The sequence below is a fragment of the Tasmannia lanceolata genome, unplaced genomic scaffold, assembly GCF_043159265.1.
Source record: "Tasmannia lanceolata isolate RefF3 unplaced genomic scaffold, GAP_Taslan_0.1 ptg000003l, whole genome shotgun sequence".
NCBI classification, from domain to species: domain Eukaryota; kingdom Viridiplantae; phylum Streptophyta; class Magnoliopsida; order Canellales; family Winteraceae; genus Tasmannia; species Tasmannia lanceolata.
This window is the reverse complement of record NW_027518680.1, coordinates 49,316,587-49,330,529: the sequence shown is the minus strand read 5'-3', so window position 1 is coordinate 49,330,529 and position 13,943 is coordinate 49,316,587. Positions and strand designations below refer to the sequence as shown.

Genomic DNA, 13,943 nt, shown 5'->3' with positions numbered 1-13,943 from the left:
GTTATGCATGAGGTTATATCACCATGTAAAGAAACTTTTCAGAGGGGTAAACAAATACTTGATAGCATCCTAATTGAGTAAATGTTTAAACTTAAGAAGAAGTGAAGAAAATATGGGGCTTATGTGCTGGATTGATATGGCAAAGACGTATGACCACATAGACTGAAATTTTCTTGACATTCATTGGGTTTTGAAAGCAAATGGACGAGCTGGGTGAATTCTTACATTTCTTCATATTATTTCTCAGTATTCATTATTAGAGCGCTGATTAATTTTTTAAAAGCTCAAAAGGACTTTCACAAGGAGATCCTATATCGCCATATCTGTTTATCATGGTGAGCGAGGGTCTTAGTCGGTTGTTGAAAAAAATCCAAAGCTAGCATGAATACCTCTATTTCTCATCTACTATTCACATATAGTACCTTAGTGCTTATGAATACGGGTGTTGAGGAATCCAGTAATTTAAAGGGGTTTTATCAATGGTCTGAACTGGTCTTGAGGTTAAAAATAAATTTTGGAAAAAGTTTGACGAGTATAAAAGCTCCAAAGGATGAGATCCAACTGTTGGAAAAATGTAATGAGCTGCAGATATCAACAACTCCCTATCACCTACCTCTAGACTCCCCTTTGGATGCAATAGTTACCTTAGCTTGTAGATTAGTGGTATCGGTAGTGAATATGGAGGAGAGAAACATATTTAATGTTTGATCTACCTAGGATTTACCTGCTAGAATAGTGATAAGAGAGAGAGGGAAGAGGGATAAAGAGAGAAAAAGAAAAATTCTACTTGACAAACTCTTCCTTTTTTGAGGACGATGACAAGGAAGGTATAAGTAGGGAACATGTCACGTCACCCGCAAGCAATAATTAGCTTTAATCTTGTGTATTAGTATCTAGGGATTGTGACGCTAAATTGACTACCAAACACCAAAAAGTTTAACAAAAAATCATTTTTCTACCTGGGACATCCTTGAGAGGAGGATGGGTTTAATTGTTGGGACATTAGTCTTAGGAGAAACATAAAATGAATTGAAATTGAAGGATTTTCAAACTCTTTAGGAACACTTTGCAACATTTATTTCTAGCCAATTTCCTGATAAAAGAATTTGCATGCCGGATGTTCAAGGTACCATCACAGTCCGCTCATTCTTCTTCGATGTTCTTAATAGAGAATGAAGATCTCGTATTGAAAAACATTTAGAAAGGAACCCTTGTACGGCCTAGGTAATGACTTCCATGTAAATGGATTTGTGGGAAAAGATAAACACACGTACACAAGCGGAGGAGCCTTAGGCTTGCAAACAGTTTGTGTATTGTGCAAAAGATAGGAAGAAAGCATTGATCATCTATTCCTTCATTGTGCCTTTGCTTATACAGGATTTTACGTGGTTTTGGGATGATTTGGGTTTTTTATTCCTCTTTAAAATAAATTAGTTTAGCTGACCCCAACTGGTTTGGGACAAAAGCTTAGTTGAGTTGAGTTTAAAATAAATTAGTTCTCAATTGAGAAAGAAGTCCTCTTTGTGAGACTGAGAAAGCATTGTGAAAATTAGTGCCTTGCTAGTGGCTGGGGAGATCATCTTGGAGATTTGAAGATCAGAATAGCTGAATCGAACATGGAATGGACAAATTAGTCTGTCACCGCTCACAATGCAATTTCTCCATGTAGCATCTTCTGTTGAAACCATGAATGAGGAAATATATGCACTAAATCTTATGAAATAAGAAACTGCAAAAACCAATGGTAAATTTCTTGGATGAATATGTTAACAAAATTCAACACAAAACAGGTAGAAGTAGTACGACACAGTTCATGCAGTAGCCAACTAGTACATTCAATTGCCAAACATATGGATTGGACGACAAAATATTTTCCGAAACACATGTTGAAGTGGCCAACCTCTCACATTGTTCGTTCTTTTGCAGTTCCTAGAGTGTGGGATTTGCCGAAAAAATATATAAATGCACTTGTAACTGTATGATCTATGACAAAATTCCATATCTTAAATCAACTCCAGAGATGGAATGTGTTAGGCAAGGCCCTTTAAACCTGTCTTATACCAAGCTGGGTCCCACCCAGTTCCATACCTAGGTGGGTCCCCACTTTGGACCATAACATACCACCACACTTCTACATCCTTCATCCTTGGCCGCCCACTCTGGGACGGCTTTCACTCTAGCCTTTTTTTCAGGTAGCCCTTTCCATAGGTCGCCCTGTGGCAACTTCACTCTAACGGCTTTTGCTCTGGCTTTTTATCAGGTAGCCCTTTCCAGATAGTCCTCTCCACAGGTCGTCTCTTCCGTGACTCGAACATGGGACATGATGGCTGCCCTGATACCAAATGTTAGGTACCTTACCAATACACCAAAAGCTCCAGAGCTGATGGAGTTCGTTAGGCAAGGCCCTTTAAACCTTTCCCATACTAGGGCTGGGTCCCACCCAGTTACATACCTTGGTGGGCCCCCACTTAGGACCATAACACCATCACATTGGCCACACAATTGATGCACGGATATCTCACTAAAAGACCATAAAAAGAGAAATTGGAACCAGCACAACAGGTAATGGTGCGCTAATTGGATGGTTCAGATCCCAGTGTCGTTTGGAGGACATGACGTATATACTATGTGGTCCGGATCACAGTACACTTGATCATAGTATGGTGAAGATGGCGCAGTGGATAGAAAAATAACGCATGCATAGATATAGAATCTGTCATCTTATTAAACAAGTCACTATACAAAACATATTAACATCATACAGATTATGTTATATAATATCCTTTTTTTTAAAGAATATATTATCTCATATCCTATTCAAAGTCCATGTTATGGAAGGATCGCAAAGAGGCTTGCTAATCTTTCATTTTACAAAGGAAAACACTTCGCGCGCATGTAATGTAGGGTGGGTGAAAATATCATCTCCCTTTGTTCAATTCCCCAGCTCTTTTTTGGAATTTGTGGGGATACGTGGTCACTTGTCTTTTGCGCATTTGTCACAACAATATGATTTCGTCTTTTATCTTCCAAACAAAATCCCGTTCTGCTAGCAGCCCTCTTTAACAAACCAGTCATAGAATTTGCCCTCCCCACATGTTTTTAGGGGTGCAACTTGGGTCGGGCTCAACCCGAACACAAGGGGTTCAACCTGATTTCAGTTTGGATTGGGTTGTCATTTCCTTGGGTCGGGTTGGGTTGGGTTGCGTTATGGTTGAGGCCTTGGACATCTGAACCTGATATCCATCCTCTAATTTTATCGTGATTTTAAAATTTTCCCCTAGACTAACCTGAGCCCAACACGACCCGACCCAATTTGGAAAAAAACAGCTTACACAGGTCAATTTAGGGTTGAGAGATTTAAAGGCAGGATGGTTTAGGGTTGACTATCCTTGACCCGAGGCTCAAGTCCGGTCGGGTCAGGTTAGGGTTGAGGGAATGCTATCTTGGGTTGGGCTAGGGTTGGGCTCAAGCCGACCCAACCCCGCCCTAGTTGCACCCCTACATGTTTTCCACATCTAGAATCCCCTCCATAAGAGTTTGGATGTACCCCTCCATTACCATGAAACAGATTTGTTTGCAGTCATTGCAAGGACATTAATTCAGTTTATATATTTCCTATTTACATCTTCCTTTAGATCATAAAAAGACAGTGAGGGAAATTTAAACAAGTAATGCTGCTCAAAGACTTGGACCCAGGACCATGGTATCAATTAACATCCTGTTCCTCCCCACAAGTCCAGAGTACATTTCGTTCTGCTCAGGAGTACCCAAAGTTGTATAAACATCATAAACGTAATCAATCAAAGCACATCAAATAAAACAATTTTTTCATTAAGTATCTTCTACACAGTTAGACCCAAGTAGATGCCATCTGCGCCATCTCTGCAAGCAACACCATATAAATACTGTCATTCTTTCAGCTTAGATTCCAAAAGAAGGGTTCTGTTTTTGACAATTCATCACAAAACATCAAAGTTCACACCTTAAATATTCAAGCATTCAAAACAACAATACTTTAGCAAAGTGTACGAACCCTGATGAAAAGTAATCAAGCATAAGAAACAAATGAGATAGCAAAGTTTTCCAGAGCAACTAGTATCCACTTGGTGCCGAAGAGCAAAAGAAGAAAGAAAAGGTTCAAAGGATATTCAAATTGCTGGCTGGATTGAAACCTGAATTTGAATCCATTAGAACGCAAATTCTAGGGAATCAAACTCTTCCATCGCTGAATGGAGTTCAATACTGAAGTTTTCACAAATTATATTGACAAAAATGTATGCTTAAAAGTAGGTACTTTAAAATAAGGCATTGCGTGGGTAGCAGGCTCATTCTGATGTGAACTTAAGAGATTTATGAGAGTTTGGGTGTTTTAGGAAACTTCTCATCCCAACGGAATCAAAATCCATTGATAAGATAAGGCACGTCGAGAAGTTTATATATGTGATGGAAGGCCATCATGGTAAGACATCCAGTTTGGGTTCATGGTGTATTAACATAGGCGAAGACATCATCATCCATCTCACTTCTATATGGTTAGATGGTAGCATCCCCCGCTTCGTTTCAAATAGATCCAGGCTACAATGTGCAGATATAACACAGATCGAGCTTTTCGGGTTATTGCATCCTGTGTAGATCCAGTTCTTTCCCATTCGGGCCCCAAATCCATGAGGGATCCCATTTCGCACACTTGACATTATGTCTCAGCCTTGTCATCGACGGAGTTAATGATTCCAGTAGCACGTTGTCTAGAGCTCTAGAGATTACCACATTTCTTCATGTTAGTGTTAGGCCTTCCCTAGAAATATAGTGGGTGTAACACTTTTTTTGTGTCCTATATGTGCCTAGTGTGTTGTTTAGGAGCATTGTTTTTATTTTTATCTTGTTTATTTTAATTTTATTGTATTTGTGCAACCTTGTAATTATGTGTTAAAATGTGATAAGTGTCATCTGTCCAAATCTCATTAAGGGAGAGCAACTAGGTACCCATCTCTCATGTTCTCTTGTCATGTATCCAACTCATTAAAGAAGCACCCATGTAGTTTTGTAACTACCAACCCTTCTCTTTCTATTGCCATGTCTTCAACTCTCATTAAAGGAGAGCCCCCACATAGTTACGGTCATCTCACATCTCTTATTGCCGTTTGCCCAAGTCTCATTAAACGAGAGACCCAAGTAGTTATGTAATTACCATCTCTCTTAAAAAAGGGTTCATTGTACTTTTTTCTCCTAGAATGAATGGATGAATACAAAATTGAAGTTTTTGCTCTTGAGTGGATGCGATTTCCATTGCTCTTAGACAATCTAGCCATTGATGTGATGCCCTGATTAGTTAGTGTTGTGATGTGATGCCCTGACTTCTATCCTTTCTTTTCGCAATTCCTAATTTTCTTCTTCAAATCATTATTCCTCGTCTATTTCAAGCAAGTAATATCTATCATCTCCAATCTATTCATTCCTTCTTATTGTTTAAATTCCTGCCCTTTTGATCAAGTGGACTGTTTACTTAACACCATCATTTTTATTCGATTGATCATAGTCATTGATCTAATAGTAAGATCTCCATGAAATTTTACATTTTTTCTTAGACTATAGTCGACCACAAATAGTCAAATTTTAGTAAAGACGACGGTCAGATTTTGATCTATAATCATTTTCATATCATAAAATTGGAAATCTCTTGGAGATTTAGAAAGACCACCCAGATATGAGTTTATGTTATCTGCATACTAAAATTTCAAAGAGATCCAATGATCAGATCTTTAGTGATCCTTTAGACCATTTCTAAAAATAACTATTTTTCTAAAAAGTTTCAAAGTGGTTTTGTTGCAACACGATCGAAGGACTAATACTTCACTCTGATACAAAAGCTCTGATAGCAAACAAGCTATGATTTGGCTAACACTTTGAATTTATTGCCGACACACATGTCGTGTCATGTCCGACACGACACCCGTGTCCACATGTGTCGACAGTCCTTTAGACACTTTTAAGTGTACTGCAAGAAGTGTTGGTAACTTTATATGTATTTATGTGCATGAGTGTGACACTATTTCTAGATTTTTAGGGGTTGCCAAGTTAGATACCTCATATCCGTGTTGGAACTCGGTGCATGAATCCAAATCCACAAATCATGATTATATGTACTTTCTATTTTAGGTGTGTCGTTTCTAAATTTTGGGAGTTTGGCGTGTCCGACACTCCGTGCCCATGTCGACACGAGACACTCATGCCCGTGTCCACAAATCATAGCAAACAAGTGTAGGATAGATATATATGGAAGGGAAGTCAGAGGTGAAAATGATGGGTGAAAATTAGGGTCTTGGATCCTAAAATACGTGATTATATTGGAAAGGGATGCAGCCGTATACCGTGGATGTGTAGACATATGCCGAGAAGCTGCAAATGTATGTCGAGAACCTGCAAGTGTATGTCGGGAAGGTGCAGGCAAGGGTGTCGGGCAAGATTAAGGGACACAAGGTTTAGGCTGAGATGGGAAAGATAAAAAAAAAAGAAAATTTTGGATTTTGAAGTTTTAGGAACGGGAAAAAATATTTTTGGTTCCCGGGATGGATAAAACAAGAAGAAAAAATAGGTTTTGCAATTTTAGGTAAGGGGAAAACTATTTTCGGTTCCCAAGGCAGATTGTGTGGAAGAAACCAAGAAATGAAAAGAAATATAGATGGCAAGGGAAACAAGATACTTATCTCAAGGTATCCTACCAAGAGTTTTTCTTTGGTTCATCACCAAAGAAGCTTTGGCATCACATTAAAAATGAAGATTATGCTAGAATCACACTAGCAATCCAGAGGCTTCGCACCTTATGAAAGATCAAGGTATCACACCTTGAGGATGAAGGCTTCACAACAACAATTTTGCAAAGTAGTAAAGAAAAATTCTTTTCATTCATTCATTCCATCATGGCATCCATCATTCCTTCATTACTATTAAGAGAAAAGTTTCCTGAGGTTTAAAATATATATAAAAAAGAAGAGAACTAAAAAGTTCTAAAACCCAAAAAATAAAAACTTGACACCTTTTAGACTAAAATACCCTCTAATGACTTGAAAAAAACTTGCTCTCCACTTATAATTCCCGTAATATATGTATGAGGCTTATTTAAAACACATAAAACTCAATAAACCTAAATGATTTTGAAGAGAAAAGACTATGCTACCCCTACTTAAGGGTCATAAAAAAACACCTAAAATTAAAATTTGTACCTTAGGATGGTTCACATCAGGTTTCTTGAAATTCCCGCATTGGATTTCATCTAACTCACTACTAGAATCCAATCCCTCACCCCTCCTACCCTGTGAGTGTTCCTTCCCCTAGAAATGTATTAGCATTAGTTTTGGTATTAAAGAAAAACCTAGGTTTGACATTGTTGAAGAGTGTAAAGGGTAGTTTTGGTATTACCACCATATACATGAGAGAGCTCCATAGTGGAGACTCTCCATCCTCTTCTTCTTCCTCTTTAACCTTACCCCCATTTCTAAGATGGTATCAGGGCCAAGATCCTAGGGAAGGAAGAAAAGAAGAAGAGTCCCATTCTCGCAATCCATCTCTCTCTCTCTCTCTCTCTCTCTCTCTCTCTCTCTCTCTCTCTCTCTCGCAATCCATCTCTCTCACACACATTTCTGTTTCTGTTTTTTGCGCAAACACTAGCCGTGCGTCTTCCATCCCTAAAATCTCTCTCTTCCACGCCACTCTCTCTCTCTCTCTCTGTCAAATCTCCCATTCCCAAAAATCTGTCTGATTTCTCTATCTTTTTCCCCCTTTTTTTATCTCTTTCTCGCATCTTTTTCTTTTTTCTCTGTTTGGCATGGAACAAGGGAGAGAGATTCTCTCAAGTGAGATCTCTCACACTCTCTCTCACTTTATCTACGCATTTGGCAAACCCTTTTTTGTGTTTTCGATTTTCAGAAATCTCTCTCTCTCTCTCTCTCTCTCTCTCTCTCTCTCTCTCTCTCTCTCTCTCCCTCTCTCTCTCCCTCTCTCTCTCTCTCCGCATCCAAACCCTATTTTCTCTTTCGAAAATCTCTCTTTTTCTCTGTCGAAAATCTCTCTTCCATTTTCTTAGATCTCCCTCTCTCTTTGATCCCACCTCCCTTGCGCATTGAGCAAAACCCAAACCTCCATCATTTACTGTTTGCCATAAGAGTAGTTAAAGATAAAATGACTGCTCTTCAAAGTAAACTTTTTACTTCTAGGTTTTTTGAGTCCTTAGTTTCTTATATTTTTATTTGTAATAAGTAATAAATTACACATCAATGCAAGTAAATCGAAAGGTAAAACCATCGCACATCCTCATCATGTGTGATGATGAGCGGAGCATTTAATAAGGATGGTGCTGATATAGATGAGGACAAAGATTGTTGTATTTGACGGATTATGTTGTGAATTTTTTTTGTTGATGTATGCAATTTGGAGAATGTAATCATGTACTAAAGCAGTACTGTAAACTTATTCATCACTATACTCTGCATTATTTGGTTGGTAACATGGAATGGTGGTTAGATACTCTATCTTGTTAGTGCATTACTACTGCATTGATGGTTGGATGATGATTTTTATGTTAAATGAAGCATATATTTTTATAAAAAATTTAGTCATTTTTTTAGTTCTGGTATTTTTCATAATATTCTCTATTTTTTTTAATTTTATTAATTGAAAATTTAGAAAATTTGTGCTTCAAAAAGAAAGATGCCTCGACTGACAACTTCACGTCTAAAAAGACTAATCAGCACATCCAAGCAGACTTGGTTGTACCTTGGGTGAATTATTGTCTTAGCATGGGCTTTTAAACACTCATTCACCACTTCTTCCCTTTGGAAACCTCCCTACGTTAAGGAGTCTGAAACCCCTATGATTGGGGGTTCTTCAGGCAGCCATGACCGATCCCCACGCATAAGTTTCCTTAGAAACCCTGAGAAGTTGTAATAGGGGATTTCAGCCACGAGGAAACCCAAATTGCAGGGTTTTTTTTTAACACATACACACCGAAATGTGTGTGTGTGCGCGCGCATGTACATATAGAGAAATGTATGTGTGTATAGACGAAGAAATGTATGTGTGTCCTTCTAGGCACCTGCCATTTGGGGTTTTTGAGGCAGTCATGACCCATCCTCACATATAAGTTACCTAGAAATACATCATAAATTGTAACAGGGGATTTGAGCAATGATAAAAACCAAATTGCAAGGGTTTTTTCGGCACATACACACCGAAACGTGTGTGTGTGTGTGTGTGTGTACATATAGAGAAATCTATGCGCGTATATTTTTGTCGCATACACATTGAAACGTATGTGTGCGTATGCGTGTAACTATAAAGCCTCTTGATTTGTTACAAGGGATGTATACCGTGTATTCATTCGACTTGAAAAGTGCTACCGATAGGCCCATCTCTGACTCCCACCCCACTATCAAGGTGATTCGGAAGATAAGTCCTCAAATAAGGGAAGGGTAGGGAATCAGCTTCCGGCTCTGGCCGGTCAAAGAAGTCAAAACAAGAAGCAAATCATTTTCTTTCATGATTTTGTGTAAGTGATCACAGAGCGCTGGCCTTGTATGGATCAGAATTGAGAGGTCTGCCCGGTGACACTAGTACCCGCTAACCAATCCTCAACAACTGTCCGCATCAGCATATGTCCGATTGTCCATTTGTTTATATGCTCGCTCATGATGACCCAACTGAAAAAACAACGCTGGTAGAGCCCAGCCCATCTTAAAGTCCTGGGGTCCTCGTCCTCATCAAGGTTAGTCAAGGGTTTCCAAACCTTACCCTGAACGCAGATCCAAAGGTAACTGAGGGAAGAGGTTTGTAGGAAGAGGAGTGGTCAAGGAAGGAAGGAAGTGGGATTATCAGCTATTCTGATATTCTAATTCGATAGAGATGAAATTGTAGCAATGGAAGCAGACTTTTTTTTTATTTTATTTCCTTCGACCCCAAATCACGGGGAAGCGAACTTTCTAAAAAAAGAGATCTCCTCGAGTTGGATGGGATCTCTCCCCTTGTCTGGCAAGCATGCACACACACATAGAAATGTAAGTGTGTGTGGTATATTATAAATGTGTGTAGGCGCCGCGCGACACACACACACACACAAAGGTAAAGAATATAAAGAGAAAAAAATCATGGAAACCAAAAACGATCAAGCCGCCGCTACATTTTACTTTCAAAAATAAAATTGTGGAGGATACTACTCGTCCAAATTTTGGACTTGAATGCAAGTTCGATTTTTCCAATGAGGACTTGATGGGGACCATCAAGCATGGTTTTAAATTTCCACCGAAACCGACACTAAAAGACCAAAATGTTTTCACTTCCCTCCCCATCAATACCAACACCAAAACTGAAATGCATACCGAAACCTAAATCGTAAATGTATTAGTGGTATACTATATTAGTACATGTTACGTATTTATATCTGTATGAAGTGCATGTGAAATATAATATAGGTATTGTGTATATATATTTATATAAGAGTAAAGGGTTTCTGCGCTCGAGCACAGATAAGCTTATCTGCACTCGAGTGCAAAAACAGGGGTGGGACCACATTGTTGGGGGGATCCAAAGCATTCATTTGGAAGGCCCTTTCAGGGATATGGTGTCCGCCAAAAATCAGCTCCATTGAATCATCTTAGGGTGTCCATTTGTGGGGTGAAAAAAATGGGCAGATTAGTGGACAAACAGTATCTGTCCATTTTCACCCCCACAAATGGACACCCCATGATGATCCAACGAAGCTGATTTTTGGTACACAGCCCATCCATGATGGGGCCTTTCAAATGAATGCTTAGGATCACCCCAACAATGTGGCCCTACCCTTGTTTCATGCACTCGAGTGCAGATATGCTATATGCGCTTGAGCGCAGGAACCCTTTTCTCTATAAATTACATATCAAATATGGTATATAATGAATTACCAGACATGCATGAAAGCACATCACTAGGAGTTCGATGTTGTTAAATCATTATGAACTGTCATCTTGCTTATATAGGGTGAAGAATATTGGGTATAATTTTTCAATTTTTGGGTATGATTTTCTAATTTTTGGGTATTATGATTTTGGGCATAGATTTAGAAGAATCTTGTATATGATTTCCAATTTTGTGGTTATGGCTTCTTTTTTTTCTTTTCTTTTTTCTTTTTCTTTTTTGAATAGTATTTTGGTTATGTTTTTGTTTCTTGATCTTTGAAAATCAAGATGCATAGCATTTTCTTATAAAGCCAGATTTCTTTTCTGCTTGTCTATCGTGCTAAATCATCTAGCGTCTTGATTAAAGGTGAGGAACTTTCTTGTTTCTTTTCTCACTAGTTTGGGTTCTGTGATCAGTAAGCATTTGTGTAGGTTTTGACACCAGTTGAATCTATACGACTTTTTAACAATACAATGCTTGACACAATGCTTGAGATGGGGTTCTAATGTGTTGGGTGGTGGTTGATCAATGACAACAATGCAATAAGCCGAGAGCTCAAAATCAACTGGTCAAGAGCTCTTAGACTGTGGGCAGTCAAAGGTGCAAGCGTGATCCAAAAGAGAAGCCCATTGGCAATGATTGCAAGGCATTTTCAGAGGACGAGTGTGATTTGCATTTAGGGCCTGTTTGGATAGCCTTGTAAAATGAAGGCATACTTTCAATATGGGGAGGTTAAGTCAATGGAGAAGTCATTGCTTCAATCTGGAATAGGGGAAGAGATGTATCAATTTGGTACTATTCATAAATGCTGGGTTGCACCAAATGAGAGAATTTAAAATTCTAGAAAATTGATGGATGTGAACAAAACTATAGAAAAATAAAATCCAGAAAAATAAAAACCCATTAAAAATTTCCAAGAAAATATAATTTTCCATGATTTTCTTTTCCATAGATCCAAACATGCCCTCAAAGAATGTTGAGGCCGGTAATCAAGAAACAGAGAATTTTTTATGAATTGAATAAAGGCTTTAACCCTACTACCGAGTGGATTCTTGGAGTGATTCTATAAGTGGAGTCCTAGAACCCTAAGGAGGATTTATTAGGCATTTATTTCTTCGTCTGCCTATTTTAATTTTCTTTTTTTGAAGGATGTTAATTTTATTAGATCAAAGGAAGAGGGACTAATATGTGGTCTATAAAAGCAAAAATAGGAAGGTAAGATAAACTAAACTAAAACAGAAACAACAATCCCAGGGAAAGAAAAAAAAGACTCAATAATTGCTGTCCACCCCAGGTCATGCTAGCCTGTTCGGCTCACTATTAGCTGAGCTCCTTACGTGACAGAAGCCAGAAGGAAACCCGAGATCAATCTATCTGATCCTGGATCTCCTCAATCAAATCCGCAAACCTCCAAGGGCGGGGGCTTCTCCCATCCAACCATCTAATAACAGTCAGCGAGTCCCCTACCACAAAAGGCAGCTCAAATCCCCCCTGGCTGTATATCTATTACCTTGCAAGACTGCCCTCAACTCTGCTTCAATTTTTTAGAGTAATAAGTTCAGCTTCTTTTGAATCCCCGAGCCCGAAAATGCCCACATAGTTTGGCCAGTCTCATCCCCGAGCAGCCCGCCACTGCGAAACAGTACAGGATTACTGATGCTCGACCCGTCAAAGTTAAGTTTCACCGTGTCGCGGTCCGGGAGACACCATCTGGGAGGGGTTTCTCTCTCCATTCCCCGCTGGCACAGATCACCCTCCAAGTGCGCCATAAATTTAAGGAAGAGACAAATCTGAAGTTAGGTAGGATACTCGCCCAACAATATACTACCAAGATGATCTTCATGAACATGAATTGAGGGCCTTAATCACGCTTTTGAAGATAAGGCCATTTCTCTCCCATAAACCCTAATTTCTCTCCTTCATTTGATTATTTGATCCAAATCGGGCTCGAGAACACCCACATAGTTTGGCAGGTCTTGTTACTGAGCAGCCCACCAATGTTACTCAGTCCAAGATTACCGATGCTCGACCCATCAAAGTTTAGTTTCACCATCCCTTGCTCAGAGGAACACCATCTAGGAGAGGGTCTCTCCCTTCGTTTCTTGCTAGCGCAGATCTCGCTCTAGTTGTGCCATAAATATGAGGAAGAGCTAAATATGAAGCTAGGCAGGATACTAGCCCAATAAATGACTAAGGAGATGATCTTCATGAAGAAGAATTGAGGGTCTTTAACCACGCTTTTGAAGATACAGCCATTTCCCTCCGACCATTGGCACTAATTTTTCTCCTTCATTGAGTCATTGATCTTAATCAAGCCTGAGAACGCACACATAGTTTGGCCAGTCTCGTCCCTGAGCAGCCCACCAATGCCAACCGGTCCAGGATAATGATGCTTCCTCGTCAATGTTTAGTTTCACCATGCATTGCTCAGGAGGACACTATCTAGGTGAGGGTATCTCCCTCCATTCCTTATTGGCGCAGATCTCCCTCTACTTGCACCATAAATATGAGGAAGAGATAAAGCTGAAGCTAGGCAGGATACTCTCATAATAAATCAGTGACGAAATGATCTTCATGAACAAGAATTGATAGCCTTTAACCACGCTTTTGAAGAAAGAGCCATTTCTAACTTTTCTAATATTCTTAATGATATTCTAATTGTTGGAATGAGTAATTACAGTAAGGGTATAATCGTCCTTGTACATATTTTCCCTTTAATATAAATACATAAGTGATTGGGAGCTCTCCCAGCTCAAATTTTCTCCTCTCTCACTTCCTTTGCAACATGGTATCAGAGCCCTAAGGTTTCTGATCCCTAGGGACCACCATTGACCACCTCCCTCTCCTCTTCTCCTCCATCCTCTCTCTCTCTCTCTCTCTCTCTCTCTCTCTCCCACCCCCACCCCCACCCCTCCCTCTCTCTCTCTCTCTCTCTCTCTCTCTCTCTCTCTCTGTCGCAACCCCCTCCTTCTCCCGCGACCCCTACCCCAACCCCCTGCCACGACCCCATTTTCTGCACT

At 39.4% G+C, this 13,943-nt stretch overlaps 1 protein-coding gene across 1 annotated transcript in view; it reads right to left on the bottom strand.

Moving 5' to 3' along the window:
* Nucleotides 1-3,590: 3,590 nt before the first annotated feature.
* Nucleotides 3,591-13,943, bottom strand: part of LOC143855523 (SWIB complex BAF60b domain-containing protein) — a 36,342-nt gene continuing 25,989 nt past the window's right edge. Inside the window, exon 6 of the mRNA XM_077365672.1 lies at nucleotides 3,591-3,882. The gene's annotated coding sequence lies outside the window, so the exon portion shown is untranslated. The remainder of the gene's footprint in view (nucleotides 3,883-13,943) is intronic.